Below are 25107 nucleotides of genomic sequence, written 5' to 3'. Positions count from 1 at the left end.
TAGATGAATCCCTTCCTGAGTTGTTCATCCAGCTACTTGTTCAACTCTGCTAGCTCTTCGGATCCCATCCTATAAGGTTCTTATAGATAGGCCATGATCCGGGCATGAGCTCAATGATGAACTCGATGTATCAGTCGGGAGGCATCCCTGGCAGCTCATCAGGAAAGACGTCCGGGTACTCACAGACTATCGGCACTCGATCCAGCTCTTCTCCCGATAGAAAATTTACCTGAGGGACTTGAGTGGATGTAGGCTCAGGGACATACTTGACTTTGACCCCTTGGTCGCTTGTCATGGTAATAGTCCTGTTGGCATAGTCCAAGATGCTCTGGTGCTTGGCCAACCAATCCATTCCAAGGATCACTTCTAAGCCTTGTGACTTAATGACGATGAGATCTGCTGAGAAGCTTATCCCATTAATATTGATCCGAACTCCTCTACATCCTAGATTGGTCCTTAGCACTGCTCTTGGCGTATGTACATCCATTTTCCCATTAAGTAGGGTAGGCTTCAAACCACATTTTTTCCGCAAACTTCTGAGTAACAAAAGAATGTGAAGCACCACAATCAAACAATACTTTTGCCGGGGTGGAGTTGACGAGGAACGTACCCAGAATGCAGTCCGGGTCTTCCTGTGCTTCTTCTGCGGAGATGTGATTAATACGTCCCCTGCTGTGGTACTGCTGATTGCGAGGAGCTTGGTTCCTGTCTGGCGCTCCTTGACCTTGATTTGGCGCATTGGGGTGCGGTGCATCGGGCTTCTTGTTGGAGAACTGCCTAGAGTAGTGCCCAGTCTCACCACATCCAAAGAAAGTAACCTACCCTAGGATATTGGGCTTGACTCCACTGTTATTGGGCCGGTTGATTGCTGGCTTGGTGTTGACTTGTTGCTAGGGCTGGTAGTTCTGGCAGAACGTCGGTGCCGTGTACTGTTGTTGCTGATAGTTGGGTCTTGTTGGGGCTGACTGCCATGGGTGTGGCTTCGGGTTACTCGGTCCACCACTACCCATCATCTTGCGCATACAGGTGTCGTCCATTGCACGATGCTTATCCTCCAACATGAGGGCCTTGTTCACCAGATCGCAAAAGGTCCGGCATTCGCAGACAACCAGCTGATACTAGAGTGACTGCTGCAGCCGTTCCATAAACCATTCCACCTTTGCGGCTTTAGTGTTGATGTCTTCCGGTGCATATCTTGACACGAGGTTAAACTTCTGTAGATACTCCTTGACAGTTCCACTGCCTTGCCTCAAGGCTCGGAATTCCCGCTTCTTAATGGTCATCATTCTAGGGGGAATGTGAGCAGCGCGGAACCCTTCCTTGAATACTGCCCAAGTGATAGCGTGCCCTTCTCGCATGATCTGGAACCCGTCCCAACAATCCATGGTCGTGCCTCCGAGACAATGACAAGCATAAAGGACTTTCTCGCAATCATCGATGCACTTGACTAGCGCAAGGAGGTCTTCGATGGTGCGGATCCATTCATCGGCATCCAATGGCTCAGTTGTCTTCGTGAATATAGGAGGCGTAGTCCGCACAAACTCACGCAGAGTAGAGAGACTATTGCCATTTCCGTTTTGCGGCGGATTGTTCACCAAGACTTGAGCTAGCTGTTGGATGGAGGCATTGTTGGCTTGACGTTCCTCTTAGAGAGCTTGGACGAACTGAGCCACAGTCAGGTGATACGTCTCAAACGTATCTATAATTTTTGATGGTTTCATGTTGTTATCTTGTCATGTTTGGATGTTTTATGTACATTTTATATCTTTTTTGGGACTAACTTATTAATTCAGTGCCAATTGCTAGTTCCTGTTTTTTCTGTGTTTTTGGCTCTTTTCACATCTGATTTTGGAACGGAGTCCAAACGGAATAAAATCCCCAAAATAATTTTTTCCCGAACGGAAGAAGATAAGGGGGCTTGTGGGCCAAGCCAGGAGAGCTACAGGGAGCCCACAAGCCCTGTAGCCGCCACCAGGGGGCGGCGGCCAGCAGGCTTGTGGCCTCCCTGGCGCCCCCCTGACCTAGCTCCTTCGCCTATATATTCCCTAAAATACAGAAAAAATCAAGGAATCCTCGAAAACACTTTTCCGCCGCCGCAAGCTTCCGTTTTCGCGAGATCTCATCTGGAGACCCTTCCCGGTGCCCTGCCGGAGGGGACTTTGGAGTTGGAGGGCTTCTACATCAACATCATTGCCCCTCCAATGACTCGTGAGTAGTTCACTTCAGACCTACGGGTCCGTAGTTAGTAGCTAGATGGCTTCTTCTCTCTCTTGGATCTTCAATACAAAGTTCTCCATGATCTTCATGGAGATCTATCCGATGTAATCCTCTTTGGCGGTGTGTTTGTCAAGATCCGATGAATTGTGGATTTGTGATCAGATTATCTATGATATATATTTGAGGCTTTGCTGATTTCTTATATACATGATTTGATATCCTTGTAAGTCTCTTCGAGTCTTGGGTTTTGTTTGGCCAACTAGATCTATGATTCTTGCAATGGGAGAAGTGCTTGGTTTTGGGTTCTTAACGTGTGGTGACCTTTCCCAGTAATAGTAGGGGCAGCAAGGCACACATCGTGTAGTTGCCATCAAGGGTAACAAGGTGGGCTTTGTCGTAGATATGAGATTGTCCATCTACATCATGTCATCTTGCTTAAGGCGTTACTCTGTTCTTTTGGACTTAATACACTAGATGCATGCTGGATAGCGGTCGACGTGTGGAGTAATAGTAGTAGATGCAGAAAGTTTCGCTCTACTTGTTTTGGACGTGATGCCTATAGATATAATCATTGCCATAGATGACGTCACGACTTTGTGCGGTTCTATCAATTGCTCGACAATAATTTTTTCACCCACCGTCTACTTGCTTTCATGAGAGAAGCCACTAGTAAACACTACGGCCCCCGGGTCTATTCACACCTATTGTTTCCACTTTTGCTTTTAAATTGCTTTGTTACTTTGTTGCTTTCAGTTCTCACTTGGCGAACAATCTATAAGGGATTGACAACCCCTTCATAGTATTGGGAGCAAGCATTTTGTGTTTGTGCAGGCACTTGAGATACTCCTTCAATAGATCGATACCTTGGTTCTCAAACTAAGGGAAATACTTACCACCGCTGCGCTACATCACCCTTTCCGCTTCAAGGGAACACCAACCCAAGGCTCCAAGGCCACGGGGAAAATCATTTGCACATTTGCCTAGGAAGTCCCTTAAGGCGTAGCCGTAGCACAAGGATTCCTGGTGCCGTTGCTGAGGAGTATCAAGACAAGAACAGTCTCCCGTCAGCTTGTTTCTAGCGTCGTAGGAAGGTCTTTTGTTGCAGTAGCAGAAGTATTTCTGGCGTTGTTGCCGGGGAAGGAGAGGTCTATCCAAGTAGGTCTCACAAACTCATCTCTTGCATTTACTTTTTTGCCAGTTGCCTCTTGTTTTCCTCTCCCCCACTTCACATTTGCCGTTTTCATTTGCCATTCTCCTTTGCCTTTTTCTTTTGCCTTTTCCCTTTTTGCCGTTTTCCTTTGCTGGTTTTCTTGCTTGCTTGTGTGCTTGTTTGTTTTTTGAAGTCATCATGGCTGAAAACACCAAACTTTGCGACTTCTTGAGGACCAATAATAATGATTTTATTAGTACTCCGATTGCTCCCGCCACTAGTGCGGAATCGTATGAAATCAACACACCTTTGCTGAATCTTGTTATGAAAGAGCAATTCTCTGGCCTTCCTAATGAAGATGCCGCATCCCGTCTCAATACCTTCATTGAGCTTTGCGATATGCAAAATAAAAGAAATGGGGATAATGACGTGATTAAGTTGAAACTTTTTCCTTTCTCGTTGCGAGATCGCGCAAAAACTTGGTTTTCTTCTTTGCCCAAAAATAGTATCGATTCTTCGGATAAGTGCAAAGATGCTTACATATCCAAGTATTTTCCGCCGGCTAAGATCATCTCCTTACGTAACGATATCATGAATTTTAAGCAACTTGACCATGAACACGTTGCACAATCTTGGGAGAAGACGAAGCTTATGATTAGACATTTTCCTGCTCATGGCTTGAGTTTGTGGATGATTATACAAATCTTTTACGCTGGCTTGAATTTCTCTTCTCGCAATATCTTGGACTCCACATCAGGTGGAACGTTCATGGAAATCATGTTAGGAGACGCTACAAAACTCCTAGACAATATCATGACCAACTACTCTTAGTGGCACACTAAAAGGTCGCCTGCTAGCAAAAAGGTACACGCTATAGAAGATATTAACTCCCTTAGTGCTAAGATGGACGAGTTGATGAATTTTGTTGCTAGTAGAAACGCTACTATAGATCCTAATGACATGCCACTATCTTCCTTGATTGAGAGTAGCAACGCTAGTTTGGACGTGAATTTTTTTGGTAGGAACAATTTTGGCAACAACAATGCTTTTAGAGGAAACTATGTTCCTAGGCCTTTTCCTAGTAACTCCTCTAACAATTATGGCAATTCCTACAACAACACTTATGGAAATCACAACAAATTACCCTCTGATTTAGAGAGTAATATCAAAGAGTTCATCAACTCTCAAAAGATTTTCAATGCGTCCATAGAGGAAAAACTACTCAAAATAGACGATTTGGCTAAGAGCGTTGATAGGATGTCTTGTGATATTGATGCCTTGAAAGTTAGATGCGCTCCTCCCAAGGTCAACTTGGATGAAACTTTGAAAGCTATGCGTGTCTCCATGAATGAGAGCAAAGAAAGAACCGCCCAAATTCGCGCTAGGCATGAATGGTTTAAAAGGGTGCGTTCTAGTGATGCAAATCACGAAGATCTTAAAGTGCTTGGTGTGACTCCTCTTGAATCTTTGTTTTCGCCTGTCAAACCTATTGATGAAGGGGCTGGATATGAATCCACTTTGGTTAAAAACGCCGCAATGATTCAGAGTCTACCCAACTTGATGATAAAGGTGTGGAGAGTGGAGTAGAAGAAATCAAAATTTTGGTTAGTAATGAAACTCCCACTTTGGATTTCAAGGAATTCAATTATGATAATTGCTCCTTGTTTGAATGCATTTCTTTGATGCAATCCATTGCAAACTCTCCACATGCTTATAGCCAAAGCAAAGCCTTTACCGCGCATATCATAGATGCTATGATGAAATCTCTTGAAGAGAAGCTCGAATTAGAAGTCTCTATACCTAGAAAACTTCATGATGAGTGGGAACCTACTATCAAAATCAAGATAAAAACTATGAGTGCAATGCTTTGTGTGATTTGGGTGCTAGTGTTTCCGCGACTCCAAAGTCTTTATGTGATATTCTTAGTTTTCATGAGATTGAAGAGTGTTCTCTTAATTTCCATCTTGCGGATTCTACTGTCAAGAAACCCATGGGAAGGATCGATGATGTTCTTATTGTTGCAAATAAAAACTATGTACACGTGGATTTCATTGTACTTGACATAGATTGCAATCCTTCATGTCCCATTATTCTTGGTAGACCTTTCCTAAGGACTATTGGTGCTATCATCGATATGAAGGAAGGGAATATTAGATTTCAATTTCCTTTAAAGAAGGGCATGCAGCACTTTCCTAGAAAGAAAATAAGATTGTCTTATGAATCTATGATGAGGGCTACTTATGGTTTGAGCACCAAATATGACTATACGTGATTTCATCACCTTTTGCATAGCTAAGGGCATTAAACAAAAGTGCTTGTTGGGAGGCAACCCAACGAATCTATCCTTTTTCTTTCTGTTTTGTGTTTTCCACACTTTCATAATTCTGCTATGATCGTGTTTTTTGTGTTTCTTTTTGCGTTTGTGCCAAGCAAAACCGTTAAGATTAGTCTTGGGGATGATTGTTTGGTCATGCTCGAAAAGACAGAAACTTTCGGCTCACAAAAAGAATTTAATTTTTTTTCTGTAAGAGCTTTTGAGTTGATTATTTTTGCTGCTGATTGCTACGTAAATCCTTCAGACTGTCTTAATTTTTCAAAAAAATTGAAGTACTAGAAGTATACGAAATATGTAGATTGCTACAGACTGGTCTGCTGTTAACAGATTCTGTTTTTGTTGTGTTGGTTGCTTATTTTGATGAAACTATGGATAGTATCGGGGGGTATTAGCCATGGACGATTGAAAATACAGTAACCCAACATCAACATAAGTAGAATTTAAGTTTGCTACAGTACCTACGGAAGTGGTGGTTTGCTTTCTCATACTAATGTTATCACGAGTTTCTGTTTAAGTTTCGTGTTGTGAAGTTTTCAAGTTTTGGGTGAAGTTCTTATGGACAAAGAGATAAAGAGTGGCAAGAGCTCAAGCTTGGGTATGCCCAAGGCACCCCAAGAGATTCAAGGATGACGTAAAAGCCTAAGCTTGGGGATGCCCCGGGAAGGCATCCCCTCTCTCGTCTTCAATCCATCGGTAACGTTACTTGGGGCTATATTTTTATTCACCGAATGTTATGTGTTTTTGCTTGGAGAGTCTTGTATCGTAGGAGTCTTTTATTTTTGTTGTGTCACAATCATCCTTGCTTCACACTTAGAGAGAGAGACATGCACTCACCGTGATTTTGTCGAGCTTCACTTATATCCTTTGGTAGATAATTCAGCTCACATGTGCTTCACTTATATCTTTTGAGCTAGATACTTTTGCTCTATGTGCTTCACTTATATCTTTTAAAGCACAGCGGTGTGTGGCTTGGTAGTTGATCTATGATTTGAAAGTAGTCTCAAAAGGGGTAGTTATCCAAAGGGATACGAAAACTTCCACCTTCATGTGCATTGAATAGTTAGAGAAGTTTGATTCATCTCCATTAGTTTTGAGTTGTCGTTTTGGTAATATTGAAGTCATATTAGTAAGGTGTTGTGGATCTAGAAATACTTGTGTTGAAGTTAGTGATTCCCGTAGCATGCACATATGGTGAACTGCTATGTGATGAAGTCTGAGCATGATTACTCTTTTGATTGTCATCCTTTGTGTGGCGGTCGGGATCGCGCGATGGTTTATACCTACCAACCCTTCCCCTAGGAGTATGCGTTGGATGCTTTGTTTCGATTACTAATAAAACTTTTGCAACAAGTATATGAGTTCTTCATGACTAATGTTGAGTCCATGGTTTAGATGCACTTTCACCTTCCACCATCACTATCATCTTAGTGTCGTGCAACTTTCGCCGGTGCACAAAACCCACCATTAGCCTCCCTCAAAACAGCCACCATACCTACCTACTATGGCTTTTTCAAAGTCATTCCGACATATATTGCCATGCAACTACCACCATGACATGCGCCACCACTTCTACATTTCCATTGCATGATCGTAAGATAGCTAGCATGATGTTTCCATTAATGTCTATGCCATGCTAGATCATTGTCACGGTACACTACCGAAGGCATTCCATATAGAGTCATCGTTGCTCTAAAGTTTTGAGTTGAAAGTGTGATGATCATCATTGATGGAGCATTGTCCCATGTGAGGAAATAAAAGAGGCCAAAGATGCCCACCAAAATATTAAAAAATATAAAATAAAGAGGCCAAAGAGCCCACACACAAAAAATGGTGAGAGAAAAAGAGAGAAGGGACAATGCTACCACCTTTCCACACTTGTGCATATTAAGCACCATGATCTTCATGATTGAGAGTCTCTCCTTTTGTCTCCACCATATAGCTAGTGGGAAATTTTCACTATATAATTTGGCTTGTATATTCCAATGATAGGCTTCCTCAAAATTGCCTTAGGTCTTTGTGAGCAAGCAAGTTGGATGCACACCCACTAGTTTTCTTTAAGAGCTTTCACATACTCTTAGCTCTAGTGCATCATTTGTATGGCAATCCCTACTCATTCACATTGATTTTGGAACGGAGTCCAAACGGAATAAAATCCCCGAAATAAATTTTTCCCGGAAGAAGATCAGGGGGCTTGTGGGCCAAGCCAGGAGAGCTACAGGGAGCCCACAAGCCCTGTAGCCGCCACCAGGGGGCAGCGTCCAACAGGCTTGTGGCCTCCCTGGCGCCCCCCTAACCTAGCTCCTTCGCCTATATATTCCCTAAAATACAGGAAAAAAATCAGGGAATCCTCGAAAACACTTTTCCGCCGCCGCAAGCTTCCGTTTCCGCGAGATCTCATCTGGAGACCCTTTCCGGTGCCCTACCGGAGTGGACTTTGGAGTTGGAGGGCTTCTACATCAACACCATCGCACCTCCAATGACTCGTGAGTAGGTCACTTCAGACCTACGGGTCGGTAGTTAGTAGCTAGATGGCTTCTTCTCTCTCTTGGATCTTCAATACAAAGTTCTCCATGATCTTCATGGAGATCTATCTGATGTAATCCTTTTTGGCGGTGTGTTTGTCGAGATCCGATGAATTGTGGATTTGTGATCAGATTATCTATGATATGTATTTGAGTCTTTGCTGATTTCTTATATGCATGATTTGATATCCTTGTAAGTCACTCCGAGTCTTGGGTTTTGTTTGGCCAACTAGATCTATGATTCTTGCAATGGGAGAAGTGCTTGGTTTTGGGTTCTTACCGTGTGGTGACCTTTCCCAGTGACAGTAGGGGCAGCAAGGCACACATCGTGTAGTTGCCATCAAGGGTAACAAGGTGGGCTTTGTCGTATATATGAGATTGTCCATCTACATCATGTCATCTTGCTTAAGGCGTTACTCTGTTCTTTTGGACTTAATACACTAGATGCATGCTGGATAGCGGTCGACGTGTGGAGTAATAGTAGTAGATGGAGAGAGTATCGGTCTACTTGTTTTGGACGTGATGCCTATAGATATAATCATTGCCATAGATGACGTCACGACTTTGTGCGGTTCTATCAATTGCTCGACAGTAATTTGTTCACCCACCGTCTACTTGTTTTCATGAGAGAAGCCACTAGTAAACACTACGGTCCCGGGGTCTATTCACACCTATCGTTTCCACTTTTGCTTTTACTTTGCTTTGTTACTTTGTTGCTTTCAGTTCTCACTTGGCGAACAATCTACAAGGGATTGACAACCCCTTCATAGCGTTGGGAGCAAGCTTTTTGTGTTTGTACACGCACTTGAGATACTCCTTCACTGGATCGATACCTTGGTTCTCAAACTGAGGGAAATACTTACCACCGCTGCACTACATCATCCTTTCCGCTTCGAGGGAACACCAACGGAAGGCTCCAAAGCCACGGGGGAAATCCTTTGCATATTTGCCTAGGAAGTCCCTTAAGGCGTAGCTGTAGCAGAAGGATTCCTGGTGCCGTTGTTGAGGAGTATCAAGACAAGAACAGTCTCCCGTCAGCACGTTTCTGGCGCCGTAGGAAGGTCTTTTGTTCCAGTAGCATCAGGCTCTCCGGAGGAGGCGGCGGCGGAGGAATATCGCCTTGCTGCTGCTCGGGGTGGTCTCTAGCTTTAGCGTTCCCACCGGTTCCCTGCTGCTGGCGAGAGATGGCTGAGCTGGGGTTGCCAAAGGTGCTCATGCGTGTTGACATCACCATCCGGCCAGGGGAGCAGACAGGTCAATATGCCGAATTGGTCGGGGAATCATAAGGGAGGATGCTCCTAGATAAGGGGGTTTGGTACTGTGCTAGTGTGTGAGTTAAGCAAAGGTTTTTGGGAAATCTAATGCATTGAATTAAAACAAGTGATGTAGTCACTTACAAGCGGCCTAAGGTAGAAATGCGGCTTGCATCATACACAATCACACAACACTCATGGGTCTCATGAACCGATACATGGACTCAACTACGCATGGGGAGTCTCCTAATTTGCCTAAGACGTTCTTCTAAGCGGTGGACTGCTTGGTCTCGTAGGCAGGCTCAGCAGGATCTTTATTTTCATCATCATCGGTACCTTCCTCCTTCAGAGCTGTGGGAGATGGGAGCGGTCCATCACGACATCTCTTTGTTGGCGAAGCGGTGAGGAGCTCAGTATATTCTTCCGCGGTCACACGGCGACTCTGAATAGGAGTGGCCTGGAGCGGTGGTACTCCTCCTCGGAAGGCAATGGCTGACTGCCCTCCGGGTGCTCCTTCCTTCTTGACCTTGCGGGTCTTCATCTTTTCTAGGCAAAGTAGGTCCTTGACTTGGTGTAGTTCTTGCCGAACCGTCACAGACTACTTGATCAAAAGGTGAGTCAAGGTGTCGGCGGAGAGGCTGAAGTAGGTCTGAAACCTGAGTGGCGTTCCATCCTCAGAGGATGGGTTAAGCGTCCAGCTCCCGTCAATCTCGTACTTAATAAAAGGCAGGTGATGAGTGGCCGGCTCGTTGGCCATCTCGGGAAGGATATCGCGAAGACGCACGAGCACCTCTCGTGCGGTTGTCTCTAGTGTCAACATCAGATTCTCCATCGGTGGTCCTTCAAAGAACCAACTAGTTGGGAAGTCGTTAGCCTTCACTATCACGTCCACGTGATATTATTTGCTGTCGGTGTTGATCCAGTGCTCGTGGTAGAGGAAATTGGGTGGGCGGCATACTTGACGCTTCTCGAGGCTATCTCCCAAGAGTAGGGGAAAGCCCGTCTCCAGAAGCATCTCGGGTACGGCAGCCATCTACAAGGTTGTAGGAGAGGGTTAGAATTTTAGTGGGCGTAGAAAATCTCAAGTGTAAGGGCTGCGTGCACTACTCGTCTCGGCTATCATCCATGCTACCTAAGGCTTCCTACAGCCAGGATGGCTCTGATACCAGCTCTGTGGGGACCCCGACTTACGAGTCGAGATCACCGAATGAATGTGCTCAGTGACCCCAGATATCAATGCTCACCGAACACACATATACTGAATATTAAGAGTCTTACATCCAACATACCAAAATGATACAACCAATGACCAACAAGGTCAAGTTCACATAAGTAAGGCGTACAAGTCCAAATCACACCGATACATCTACTAGCGAAAATCTTGGGGCTAAGCGGGTGCCCATGCCATCAGCCTACACCAACAGGCATTATGACTCGGAAGCGTCCTAGTTCGCAAGTCCGTCTCCGATGATGTACTCTTCTCCAAACTCCGGTCCTTCCATGTCAAGTCAATAACATAACCAGTGGCAAGCCAGTGAGTGCTTTGAGTGTACTCGCAAACAGCCCATGATATGGATAATGTAGTAGGTATGACAACAAGTAATATGAAGTTTTGGTGGATAGCAGCTTAATTGTAAATAAACATGATCATAGATGGATGTGCATCATAAGATAGATGGTATTTGAAGAACAGGTTGCAGATGTCAACATATCTGTTATGGGCTGAACACTTCGGATTCACCCGATATGCCAAGTCACCAAACTTGGTCATATCAACTCTTTAACATAACTCCTTGAACACACACACACACACACACTTGGTGTATGCGGAAATGAATGGACGTAGTTTAAGCAGGATTACCCAAGTGTCCTTGACCGTGGACACGGCTATTCAAATAGTTTTACACTCTGCAGAGGTTGTACGCTGTACCCACGAGATCCGGGAAACTTTCGTGTCATCAACAACTCACGGTATATAACATACCCTAGGTAAGTACCCGATCAGTGCCTTTCCCCTAACGATACTAGACAAAGAGATCCACTCGATTGGTACCCAGCCCACATGATGTACGTCTTACGAGCACTGACTCTGGACAGTACCATCCATGCGGGGACCAACGGTGTGCCCGGAACACGTAAAAACGGCATAGTCGTCCTACCTGGCACGACCCCGTCAGAGAGTGACCACACATCACTCACGCCACTAGTAATGTGGCTCTTTGCTAGCACCGACCAGAGTAATCAACAAAGCCCCATCCCATAAAGGGGTAACATGCTCGCACATGTAAGGTTGGGATGGTCGACACATCATAAATCTAATCCCATTTCCGAAACCACTCACACCAAAATACACCCGGTGCACCACTGTTTCACAAGTGGCCACCTAACTCATCATCACCCTCGGGCATTAGTGGCACCCGACGGGGTTTTCATAAACCTTTGAAATTTACCATGATCATGCTCATGCTTCTACTATGCTTAGCTGTACTTGTCAACATGATATTAACGTGATTCGCATAGGTGGTAGGATCATGCTCAAAATGCAAGTGCTCCGGAGGAGCCATCAGAAACATCATATCGATGATTTACCGAGTACTCATGATCATATGCAACGGGAATAATTGCTCTACTAGCATGCAATATAATATTTGCTCAAACATGGTTAAAGGGCTGCTTGCCTTGATCAGCTAGGTATCCGGGGTCTTCGAGTCCAACTCCTTCGTCAAACGTGGTATCTATCGTCGTAGTAAATAATAAAATAATAAGTAGCTCACTCAAAAACAGAACACAAACTCACTTTCAAAATGTTGCTCTATTCTCATAAATCTATATTGTCATTTTGAAAATATTTGTCTATGGTTTTGGTGAAGGGTTTATTTTAAAAATCATTTTAACAGAAGCTAAAATATTCAACATAGCCTTTTTAATTATTGTTATACAAAAAACTTGTCTCAAAAATTTGTGCAAAGGCTCTATTAAATTCTACTCATTTTTAGAAGAACTGTGGTGAAAAAATAATAAAACTATATTTGATAACAAATTTTACAAAAATCCTTTAAAACTGGATTAAAGAGAAATAGAAAAGGGGGCTATGGCTGAGGCCTGGCTCGGCCTGTGGCTTGGGTCGGCCCAGTTGGCCAGCCAGCCAGCTAACCCATGCGCGCGCGTGGCCAGGTTCAAACCTGACACGCGGGCCCCTACGGCCAGCGGCAAAGAGGAGAGAGGGGAGAGAGTAGAGCCACCGACAGGTGTGCCTCACGTGTCGGGGTCGTCTTCCACCTCTGGACAGAGGGGAGGGAAGGCACGCCAGTGACCCTACCGGTGCCCTCGAGCCCAATTGATGGCAGGAATGGAACCAGCTCACTGTCGCCTACCTGCTGGTTGTCTAGGGGTCGATGGGGAGGCCCTGGTTCACCGGTGACGAGGTGACTGCGGCGGAGCCGATCCGGGAGGCTGATGAACTAGGTGCTACGGGTAGGGATTAGCTCTGGGAGGTGATGTGGGAAGCTCCCTGAGGCTGCTAGGGTCACGGAGAAGGAGAGCGTAGCGTTAGAGCTTGCGTGTAGCCCGAGATCGAAGGAGCTCTGAAGCGGCGGGGCCTCGGTCGATTTCGAGCACAGGAGCTCGCTGTGCTCGAATGGGGTGGCTAGGGGTTCGATTTACGCTCTCGAGAAGTGGGATGAGGGTGCTGGAGAGAGGGGGAGGCTTATTTATAGGCCTCCAATGGTGCACCGAGCTGGAAGCACCGATGGTTTCACCGTGGCTCACAGGAGCGGTAGTGAGAGCTCGGGGTCGAAACCACGGTATTGCGGACATGGTTTAGGACCCCTAAGACTCACTAGGAGGGAGAGAGAGCGAGGAGGAGCGTGCATGCGTGGCCGCGGTCTTCTAGCCGAATATGGCGCGCGTGGCACACGTCGCTCCGGTCAATAGAGCGAGGGAGGAGGGGCCCTGACGCTACCCTGATACACAGGGGTTGCCAGGGACGCGAATGGGCAACGGGGGAGGGTTGAATCGAACGGGGCTGGCCACCTTTGCTTCGGGTGCGCCCTGTAGCGTGCCCAGAGCGCAGTTTTGGCATGCCATGGCATGCTGTGGGGCGCCTTGGCCGTGTCTGGTGCATCCTGGGGCTAGGTCTGAAGATACTTAGCCGTTTGAGAGCCGGGAGACTCTCTACTGGCTATGGGAAGTGGTTAAAGTAGTGATGCCAGCCTTGACCCAGAATTTAGAATGTGGTTTTTGGCTTTTCTGCTGTGATTCAAGGAGGGGGCACTCTCCTGCAGTTGGGGAGTGGTGTTGGCTGCTTGGTCAAAGATTTGGAGGAAAGTGTATGGCTGTGGAGTGAGGTAGGAGGTGATTTACTAATCTGGCAGAAGGTGTTCGTCAGGTGTTTGGGGGTAGCTACACTTTACCATTGGTGATGAGAGTTAACAGGATTGAGTTTGATGCAAAAATAGAATGCTCCACCAAATTGAGCTTCATTGGACAAGTTTGGCAATGCAAACTTCAAATCACCCCCAAATGGGCAAATCTGTCCCTTCCAAATGGAATGTGGGTAGATTACCCTTGCAAATCCCATTTTTGGCAGAGACTCCTCATTTGAGGTGTTGAACACTACTGTAAAGTTTCAAGCCATTTGGATAAACTTTGCAATGTAGAGATGTTTCAACTTGATTCTGGACAAAGAGGGTTTTAGGATCGTTTAGTGAACCAAACCACCTTGGAATGAGTATTTCCAATAAATTCCTAGAAAATTCGAGTAACCTTCCCAAGCTATATTTGGTGGACACACCAAGTTTCACCTCATTCCAAGGTGGTTTGGTTCACTAAATAATCAAAAGATCAAAACAGACATAATAGGTTTTTAAGGGTCTTCTCAAATAATTTGAATATAAATAGGGGATGAAAATCTTATGTATGGAAAATATATGTCCTCTGAGTATCTCCTAAGTTTCTCAGATTTTTCTAAGGCAGAAATGTAATTTTTCATATAGAAGTATCATTCCCTGCCTCAGAAATGGACATGCATATCAAATAGGAAAATAATTTGAAAAATAATTGTTTTATGATATTGGAGAGTTAATATAGTTCTAAAACGAGATTACCATCTTTGGGTAAAGGCACTCCTTGTCATCACGGACTTGTAGTGCAACCCAAAGCAAGGTCTTTAAAATAGTTAAAATAAGAAAAAGAGAATTTGGGAATAATCATGTTATACAAATATGGTTTTTGAATCCACTCACTCAAGCATACAAGCACATAATGACAATCATGGCACTCACAGCACTGGTTTTTGGAAAAATTCATAAACTCAGATTTTGAAACTATAGTTGAAGTGAGGTAAAAATAGGGTGTGACAATACATTACAGAAGTATTAGGGCGCGTCTTGTTGCCTTGTTGTCTCCTAGTCTATCATCTCGTCTCCTTCTAAAGCTTCCACGTCCTCTTTTTTCTAGAAAAATCATCAACAAGTTTCGTAGCATTCGGACTTCCTTTGGTCCTGATTTCGTGACAAAAAACAATCAGAAAATAACATGTGACACTTGGCACTGTGTTAATAGGTTAGTTTCCAAAAATGATATAAAATAGCATATAATTCCATATAAAGCATCCATGATTTATCATATAATAGCGTGGAACGGTCAAAAATTATCTATATGTTGGAGACGTATCAACATCCCCAAGCTTAATTCCTGCTCATCTTCGAGTAGGTAAATAATAGAAACAAATTTTTTGATGTGACATGCTACCCAACATGTAATATCTTTTAGGTATGATGTTGAGAAACTAGAACTAATTGATATCAACATAATAATATCCATAAACATAAATAGTATAATCATTCATATTTAAAATATATGATTCTTAAATAATATACCTCGATATGAAAAACTACTATACAAGATCACTCTATATGAATGCCTCTGGCAATGTACGAGGATATGCAATGATCGAGCATAACATGTAGGTAATGATGCATGGTTGCTTTGCCTTAAATACTATGATAGATACATGATCATGCAAAGCAATATGATGATGAGCGCACAAGTCATGTGACAGAACGATGGAATTTGCATGGCAATATATCTCGGAATGTCTATGAAAATTCCATGATATATATATGGTGGATTTTTGTGGAATATATAATGTGGCTTATGTGCAACAGAGCATACCATGTCTTGGGGTTTGGATGCATCGACGAAGGTTGCACTGATCCTCGAGGTGGGAATGGGTAGTGCACGGTACCTTATATCTTCAGTGCATGATATAGCTCTGTACGAGGTATAAATATTTATGCAACAAACAATGATTGTGGCAAACTAAAATAAAAAGCAAACTATAATACATGATGCTCCCAGCAAAACACATATCATGTGATGAATAAAAATATAGCTCCAAATGACATACCAATAGAATGGAGATGAAAGAGGGGATGCCTTCCGGGGCATCCCCAAGCTTAGATAGTTGGGTCTTCCTAGAATATTACCTTGGGGTGCCTTGGGCATAACCAAGCTTAGTGTCTTACCATTCATTATTCCTTCATCCATCATTATCTCACCCAAAACTTGAAAACTTCAACACACAAAAATCAACAGAAACCTCGTGACATCCGTTAGTATAATAGGTAAACACAAACTTAAGGTATTGTCATAAATTTATTCATATTTAATTATTGCATAAGGTATTGTATTCTAACATCTCCATGACTTATACCCCTCGATATAATCCATACCATCATCAGAACAAGCAAAATATGCAAGCAAAAACATACTTATGTAACTCCAGAAAAGTCTGTAGTGATCAACACTAAAACCATACTTATGTAACTCCAAATATTTTGAAACAATAGGAAAACCAAGGGAATTTTTATACCAATACATTGTAATAAAATTAGAAAAAAAGTCGTTCCAGTAAAATTAGGGAAATTCTGCACCAGACGTAAAAGACTCTGTTTCTGCACAGGATCAATTCTGCTATCATCCAAATCACCCAAAGACTTTACTTGGCACAAACACTAATTAAAATATAAAAACACAATAATTAGAGTAGGAATAATCATATAAACACACCAAAATAGAAGGTAAAACAATTTTTTAAGATAACTATTGGGTTGCCTCCCAACAATCGCTACTGTTTTATTCCCCTAGCTAGGCATAATGCATACTTCCCCGTCTCGGTTTATAAGGCATGTGTGTCGTTCGTGGTTGACAATTTAACTAGATAAATATGTATTATATTCTATAAAAATATATGTCTAGAACGGAATACGCTTAAGAATTTAATAATATACTTTGGTGACATATAACTCATATTTAGTTAGTCAAATTGATGACCTAGAACTACGCGCACGCTCTATAAATCGAGACGGAGGGAGTAGTATCAAGTGTTGTCCTCTTTGATGTTAAGTCAATAGGTGGCCCTAATTATTAATTAATAAGGTGATTTAATTATATTTATATAAAAGTGTTCCATCCCTTTTTGTAACGGGAATTGGAATCTTATGTTTCCTTCCTTTATATCAATAATACCAGCTATAGTTTGTAAGGAAGGCCTATCGAGTATTATTGGACAAGTCGGGTTGCATTCAATACCAAGAACCATGAAATGCACGTGCACATACTTTATATTAAAAAATAATAAGCACATCATTTATTCTACCCAAATGTTTTTTAATAGTGGAGTCCACAAGATGCAAGTTAAGGGAACATTCATGTATGTCGGTGAGACCTAGTACATCACATAGAGATTTAGGTATAGTTGAAACACTAGCATCAAGGTCACACAAAGAGTTACATTCATAATCTTTAGTATTAATTTTAATAGTAGGTTACCATTCATCATGCAATTTTCTAGGTATTCAAACTTCTAGTTCAAGTTTCTCTTCATGAGCTTTTGCCATAACTTCTATGATATATTTAGTAAAAGCTTTATTTTGTTCATAACAAGGAAATACATTCAAATAAAGAACAAATTGCATAATTGAATTCCTTGTAATCCAAAATAGTGGGCTCATCACTAGCTAAAGTCTTGATCTCCCCAACCCCACTTTTTCAATTTTTTCATTAGGATCATAACACTCCGAACAAGCGGGGCACCTTCTAGATAAAGTTGACTCATATACAGTCCATTTTTCTTCAGTTTTCATATTAGTAAATAAAGATTCAATAGGAGAAACATCAATCATTTTAACTTCATCATGATTACGGTAAAAACTGGGTGGAAGAGCCATTTCTAGGAATTCTCGCTTAGCTCTCAACCTAGCGGTCCTCTCCTTACTTTCATTGATATATATTTGAATATATTTTATTGAAAATATCATGTTTAGGTGAATAAATTTTATTTTTAAGAGCATCCACATCAAGATCAATCCTATCCATGTTTCTAGCAATACCGTGAACTTTATGTAGTTTCTCCTCTACCATAGTGTTGAAAATATTTTGAGAACTAATAAATTCTTTAGTTGTGTTTTCAATATCAGAGGGTATCCTACTATTATTTTTAGAAGAGTTTCTGTAGAATTACCATAATTATTAGAGGAATTACTAGGATAGGGTATACGATTGAAATTTTGTCTATAAGCATTGTTGTTGAAATTATTTCGAGAGACAAAATTCACATCAATAGCATCATTATTTTGTTCAAGCAAAGTAGATAGTGGCACATATTGGTATCAACAAGAGAATTTTTATTAGCAACCATATTCATAAGAGCGTCCATTTTATCACTCAATGTTGCAATTTCTTCGACATAATTTACGTTCTTACTAGTTGGAGCTCGCTCATATACCATTGATAATAATTTGTCATGATATTTTCCAGAAGTTTTGTACCTTATCCCAATGTAAATTCCAGGAATGTACCACGTGCAGCAGAATCTAGAACATTTCTAGGCACAAAGTTTAGTCCCGCGTAGAAATTTTGTATTATCATACGTAAACTTAAGCGATGAGTGGGACAATTTCTAATAATCAATTTCATTGTGTCCCATGCTTGTGCAACATGTTCTTGATCTTGTTGTTGAAAATTCATAATTTGATTTTTGGGAGAAATAATCTTAGCTAGAAGAAAATACTTAGCAATAAAAGCATCCTTACACTTATCCCATGTTCCAATACTATTACGAGGTAAGGATTAAGACCATGCTTTAGCTTTATCTCTTAGTGAGAAGGGAAATAATTTCAAATTAACCATTATCCATATCCTTTTTCTTTTGCATATCATATAATTCAACAAAGGTATTAATGAATGAGTGAAGTAGGATCCTCATTAGGACTACCACAAATTGTTCTTGCATAACAAGATTTAGCAATGCAACATTAATATCATAAAACTCCACACTAGTGGCGGATGGTATAGGAGTACAATAAAAGCATTATTATTGTTATTTAAGAAAGCACACAGTTTGGTATTTTCTTAAGACATAGTGGCAAAGAAACCAAAACTAACAAACGAAACAGGTAAACTAACAAAGATAAATAATATTGTATATCTGATATTTTTGATCAAGAAAATATAAAGTAGAACGAGTGAATGATAATTTGTGTGAAGGAACCTCACAAGAATTTGATGATGTCTCCCTGGCAACGGCACCAGAAATTATTCCTACTACTTGTAAACTTTGTTGGGTTTTCCCCAAAGAGGAAGGGAGATGCAGCAGAGTAGAGATAAGTATTTCCCTCAATAAAAAAGAAGGTTATCAAACCAATAGGAGAATCACTCAAACCCCCTTCGACAACACCTACATACACAAAACCAAACACTTGCACCCAACGCGGGCAAGAGCGTTGTCAAGCCCCTTGACCTCGTTACTTGCAAGGATTAAATACGGGTAGATAGATAATAAAAAAAGTAAATAAATTTTTGTAAAGTATTTTTGGAGTTTTAAGAATTATGTGTAAGTAGACCCGGGGGCCATAGTTTACATGAGATGCTTCTCTCTCGAACATAGCATATGGTGGGTAAATAAATTATTGTTGGGCAATTCACAGAATAGCGCGTAGTTATGACATTTTATTCAAGGTAATGATCATGTATATAGGCATCACCTCCATAAAAAAGTAGACCTACTCCTATCTGCATCTACTACTATTACTCCACTCATCGATCGCTATCCAGCATGCATCTAGAGTATTAAGTATGAAACAGAGTAATGCTTGGAGCAAGATGACACTATGTAGACAAAGTAAGACAATCAATATGTTCTGACCCCATTGTTTTATCATTAATGAAAGTGATATAATGCATGGCATGTCCCTTTCTGTCACTTTGATTGAGCTACGCAAGATTGAACCCATCACAACGCACCACTCCCACTGAAGATAAATCAATGTAGTTGGACAAACCAACCCGATAGATCAAAGATAAATACAAAGCTATAACAATCATGCATAAAATAATTCAGAGAAGACTCACTTAATATTCATGAATAATCTGATCATAAACCCACAATTCATCGGATCCCAACAAACACACTGCAAAAGAGGATTACATCGATAGATAACTGCGGGAATCGAGGTGAACTTTGTATTGAAGATCAAAGAGAGAGATAAGAAGTCATCTAGGTACTAGATATGGACCCATAGGTGTGTGGTGGACTACACAAACATCATCATGGAGGCAGCAAGGTTGATGTAGATGGCCTCCATGATCGTTTCCCCCTCCGGTAGGGCACCGGGGAAGGTCTCCAGATGGCCTCCCGTTAGAACAGAAACTTGCGGCGGTGGAAAAAGGGTTTCGAGTGGATCTTTGTTGGTTTCCTGATTTTAGAGAATTTATGTAGGTGGAATTAGGTCAGACGAAGCCACGAGGGGTGCACAAGGCATCAGGGCGCGCCTACCCCCTAGGCGCACCCTGTTTCCTTCCCATCTCCTCGTCTATCATATGTTCTCCTTTCGAAGCTTCGGGGTCCTCTTTTTTCTAGAAACAAATCATCAAAAAGTTTCATAGCATTAGGATTTCGTTTGGCACTCGTTTCATGGAAAACCAAAAATAAGTAAAAACAACAACTAGCACTTGGCACAGGGTTAATAAGTTAGTTCCCAGAAAATGATATAAAATAACATATAGTTGCATATAAAGCATCTAGGATTGATAATATAATCGCATGGAATGATAAAAAATTATGGATATGTTGGAGACGTATCACATCTCAAACCCAATTGGCTAGAAAAGGCTCACTTTGCCCAAGGATAAGAATCATCTAGAAAGGATGTCGAGAGGGCATTTCGAGTTCTGCGGGCCCGTTTTTCACATGTTCGTGGACATGCAAAGTAATGGGATCCAAAGACCTTGTGGGAGGTGATGACATGTTGTGTGATCATGCAAAACTTGATCGTCAAGGATGAGGGTGACGATGATGTCACAACTACGGAATTTAAGAACAAGAGTGGTCTTATCCAACTTCCCAAACAAAATCTATCCACTTTTGAAGAGTTTATTCAAATGCATCAACAAATTCGGCATCGGCCAACTCACGAGCGACTGAAGGAAGATCTGATTGAGCATCAGTGGGCGGTGAAAGGGGATAACAATGATGGGATGTAATACTTGAACTTTTTTAAATTTGAACTAGTGTTGCATGCGGATATTTGAATGTTTGTACCTTTTCATGCGGCTATTTTACCATGCGGACGTGGAAAAAATGAGGAAGGTTGGATGTATGCGGCTACGGTTGGATGGCGTCCTCCTGCACCTGTGTGTATGGACTCGCCTCCCTACTCACAAACGGATGCTGGAGGAAATTTGTGGGTTGCCGTTGGAGATGCTCTTACCCCCAAAACCGGGCGGATAACTTTGACATGGACGGACATTTTTTTTACTGAACTGGACGCCCAATATCCGATCAAACGTATGGGATGTCTCAAACCCTTAAAATCCATCCCCTATGTGGGGTATATATGGGACACTTAGACTCGTAGGTCACATCGAATCCGACAGGTCAGTTTGACTCCAAACCCCTTCAATTTAATCAAGTAAAGCATACCGTCCTCTACTCACATGCACGTCCTCTTGTTCCCACCTTTGAGTTGTTGCCCTCCTCCACTATTATCGGCGTTCGTGCCTCCATCCTCATCTGCCATCCCAAATGTTAACATCCACTATAGCAACCCCCATCCCCCATTACCATGGACAATGTCTTGGTGGAGTCCATGAGGGTCCTCGTAGTCACGAGCAACTCAAAGACCATCTGCTAAAGGGAACAACGCACTCTACAACGTCTTCGTGAAGCTGCGAGGAAGGATGCTATGACATGGACTTGATCGCGTTTGATGCATCCGAGAAGGTGCCCGCCCTTGATCATGCCCGACGTGGATCCAACCTCACAATGGTCGTTGTTAGAGCATATTTCTCCAAGTGTGGTTTTTGTGATTGATCACAATCCCTATGGACTAATGGTTTCCTTAATTTATATTCGAAGGATTTGTCCATAGGCACTTCTTGAAGTACATTTGTTGGTTTCAAGGACTTTATATGATGACCAAGGTGGTATTCAAGGTATTATCCAAAGATTAGTCATAAAGACACAAGGTTTACCGAGAGGGGTCAAGTGATCACATGGTATGGTAAGCATTGTCCATTGCGCTTGTGTGTACTAACCCATGGTCTTTGTGAGAGTTCCATGTTGGGTTAGGTGTGTTTTCATGGGCTTGCATCAAGAGGAAGATCTCATTCAACCCATGAAGGATGACATCAAGTGGTGATCATTGATACGTCTCAAACGTATCTATAATTTTAGATGGTTTCATGCTGTTATCTTGTCATCTTTGGATGTTTTATGTACCTTTTATATCTTTTTCGGGACTAACTTATCAATTCAGTGCCAAGTGCCAGTTCCTGTTTTTTCTGTGTTTTTGGCTCTTTTCCGATCTGATTTTGGAACGTAGTCCAAACGGAATAAAATCCCCGAAATGATTTTTTCCCGAACGAAAGAAGATCAGGGGGCTTGTGGGCCAAGCCATGAGGGCTACAAGGAGCCCACAAGCCCCCCACCCGCCACCAGGGGGCGGCGGTGGGCAGGCTTGTGGCCTCCCTGGCGCCCCCTGACCTAGATCTTTTGGCTATATATTCCCTAAAATACAAAAAAAATCAAGGGATCCACGAAAATACTTTTCCGCCGCCGCAAGCTTTCGTTTCCGCGCGATCTCATCTGGAGACCCTTCCCAGTGCCCTGCCGGAGGGGACTTTGGAGTTGGAGGGCTTCTACATCATCATCATCGCCCCTCCAATGAATCGTGAGTAGTTCACTTTAGACCTACGGGTCCGTTGTTAGTAGCTAGATGGCTTCTTCTCTCTCTTGGATCTTCAATACAAAGTTCTCCATGATCTTCATGGAGATCAATCCGATGTAATCTTCTTTGGCGGTGTGTTTGTCGAGATCCGATGAATTGTGGATTTGTGATCAGATTATCTATGATATATATTTGAGTCTTTTCTGATTTCTTATATGCATGATTTTATATCCTTGTAAGTCTCTCCGAGTCTTGGGTTTTGTTTGGCAAACTAGATCTATGATTCTTGCAATGGGAGAAGTGCTTGGTTTTGGGTTCTTACCATGTGGTGACCTTTCCAAGTGACAGTAGGGGCGGCAAGGCACACATCATGTAGTTGCCATCAAGGGTAACAAGGTGGGCTATGTCGTAGATATGATATTGTCCATCTACATCATGTCATCTTGCTTAAGGCGTTACTCTGTTCTTTTGGACTTAATACACTAGATGCATGCTGGATAGGGGTCGACATGTGGAGTAATAGTAGTAGATGCAGAAAGTATCGGTTTCCTTGTTTTGGACGTGATTCCTATAGATATAATCATTGCCATAGATGACGTCACGACTTTGCGCGGTTCTATCAATTGCTCAACAGTAATTTGTTAAACCACCGTCTACTTGCTTTCATGAGAGAAGCCACTAGTAAACACTACGGCCCCGGGTCTATTCACACCTATCGTTTCCACTTTTGCTTTTACTTTGCTTTGTTACTTTGTTGCTTTCAGTTCTCACTTGGCGAACAATCTATAAGGGATTGACAACCCCTTCATAGCGTTGGGAGCAAGCTTTTTGTGTTTGTGCAGGCACTTGTGATACTCCTTCAATGGATCGATACCTTGGTTCTCACAACTGAGGGGAATACTTACCACCGCTGCGCTACATCACCCTTTCCGCTTCGAGGGAAAACCAACGCAAGGCTCCAAGGCCACGGGCGAAATCCTTTGCATATTTGCCTAAGAAGTCCCTTAAGGCGTAGCCGTAGGAGAAGGATTCCTGGTGCCATCGACACGCTTATTTCTGGCGCCATTGGAAGGTCTTTTGTTGCAGTAGGAGAAGTATTTCTGGCACCGTTGCCGGGGAAGGAGAGATCTATCCAAGTAGGTCTCACAAACTCATCTCTTGCATTTTCTTTTTTGCCAGTTGCCTCTCGTTTTCCTCTCCCCCACTTCACATTTGCCGTTTTCATTTGCCTGTCTCCTTTGCCTTTTTGCCTTTTGCCGTTTTCCTTTGCCGGTTTTCTTGCTTGCTTTTGTGCTTGTTTGTTTGTTGAAGTCATCATGGTTGAAAACACCAAACTTTGCGACTTCTCGAGTACCAATAATAATGATTTTATTAGTACTCCGATTGCTCCCGCCACTAGTGCGGAATTGTATGAAATCAACGCAGCTTTGCGGAATCTTGTTATGAAAGAGCAATTCTCTGGCCTTCCTAGTGAAGATGCCGCATCCCATCTCAATACCTTCATTGAGCTTTGCGATATGCAAAAGAAATTAGATGTGGATAATGACGTGATTAAGTTGAAACTTTTTCCTTTCTCGTTGCGAGATCGCGCAAAAACTTGGTTTTCTTCTTTGCCTAAAAATAGTATCGATTCTTGGGATAAGTGCAAAGATGCTTACATATCCAAGTATTTTCCGCCGCCTAAGATCATCTCCTTACGTAACGATAACATGAATTTCAAACAACTTGATCATGAACACGTTGCACAATCTTGGGAGAGGATGAAGCTTATGATTAGAAATTGTCCCGCTCATGGCTTGAGTTTGTGGATGATTATACAAATCTTTTACGCTGGCTTGAATTTCGCTTCTCGCAATATCTTGGACTCCGCCTCAGGTGGAACGTTTATGGAAATCACGTTAGGAGACGCTACAAAACTCCTAGACAATATCATGACCAACTACTCTCAGTGGCACACTAAAAGGTCGCCTGCTAGCAAAAAGGTGCACGCTATAGAAGAGATTAACTCGCTTACTGCTAAGATGGACGAGTTGATGAATTTGGTTGCTAGTAGAAACGCTACTGTAGATCCTAATGACATGCCACTATCTTCCTTGATTGAGAGTAGCAACGCCAGTTTGGACGTGAATTTTCTTGGTAGGAACAATTTTGGCAACAACAATGCTTTTAGAGGAAACTATGTTCCTAGGCCTTTTCCTAGTAACTCCTCTAACAACTATGGCAATTCCTACAACAACACTTATGGAAATCACAACAAATTACCCTCTGATTTAGAGAGTAATATCAAAGAGTTCATCAACTCTCAAAAGATTTTCAATGCGTCCATAGAGGAAAAACTACTCAAAATTGACGATTTGGCTCAGAGCGTTGATAGGATGTCTTGTGATATTGATGCTTTTAA

Source organism: Hordeum vulgare, chromosome 4H, assembly GCF_904849725.1.
Source record: "Hordeum vulgare subsp. vulgare chromosome 4H, MorexV3_pseudomolecules_assembly, whole genome shotgun sequence".
Lineage (NCBI taxonomy): Eukaryota > Viridiplantae > Streptophyta > Magnoliopsida > Poales > Poaceae > Hordeum > Hordeum vulgare.
The sequence above is the reverse complement of the archived record's forward strand: the minus strand, read 5'-3'. Positions refer to the sequence as shown.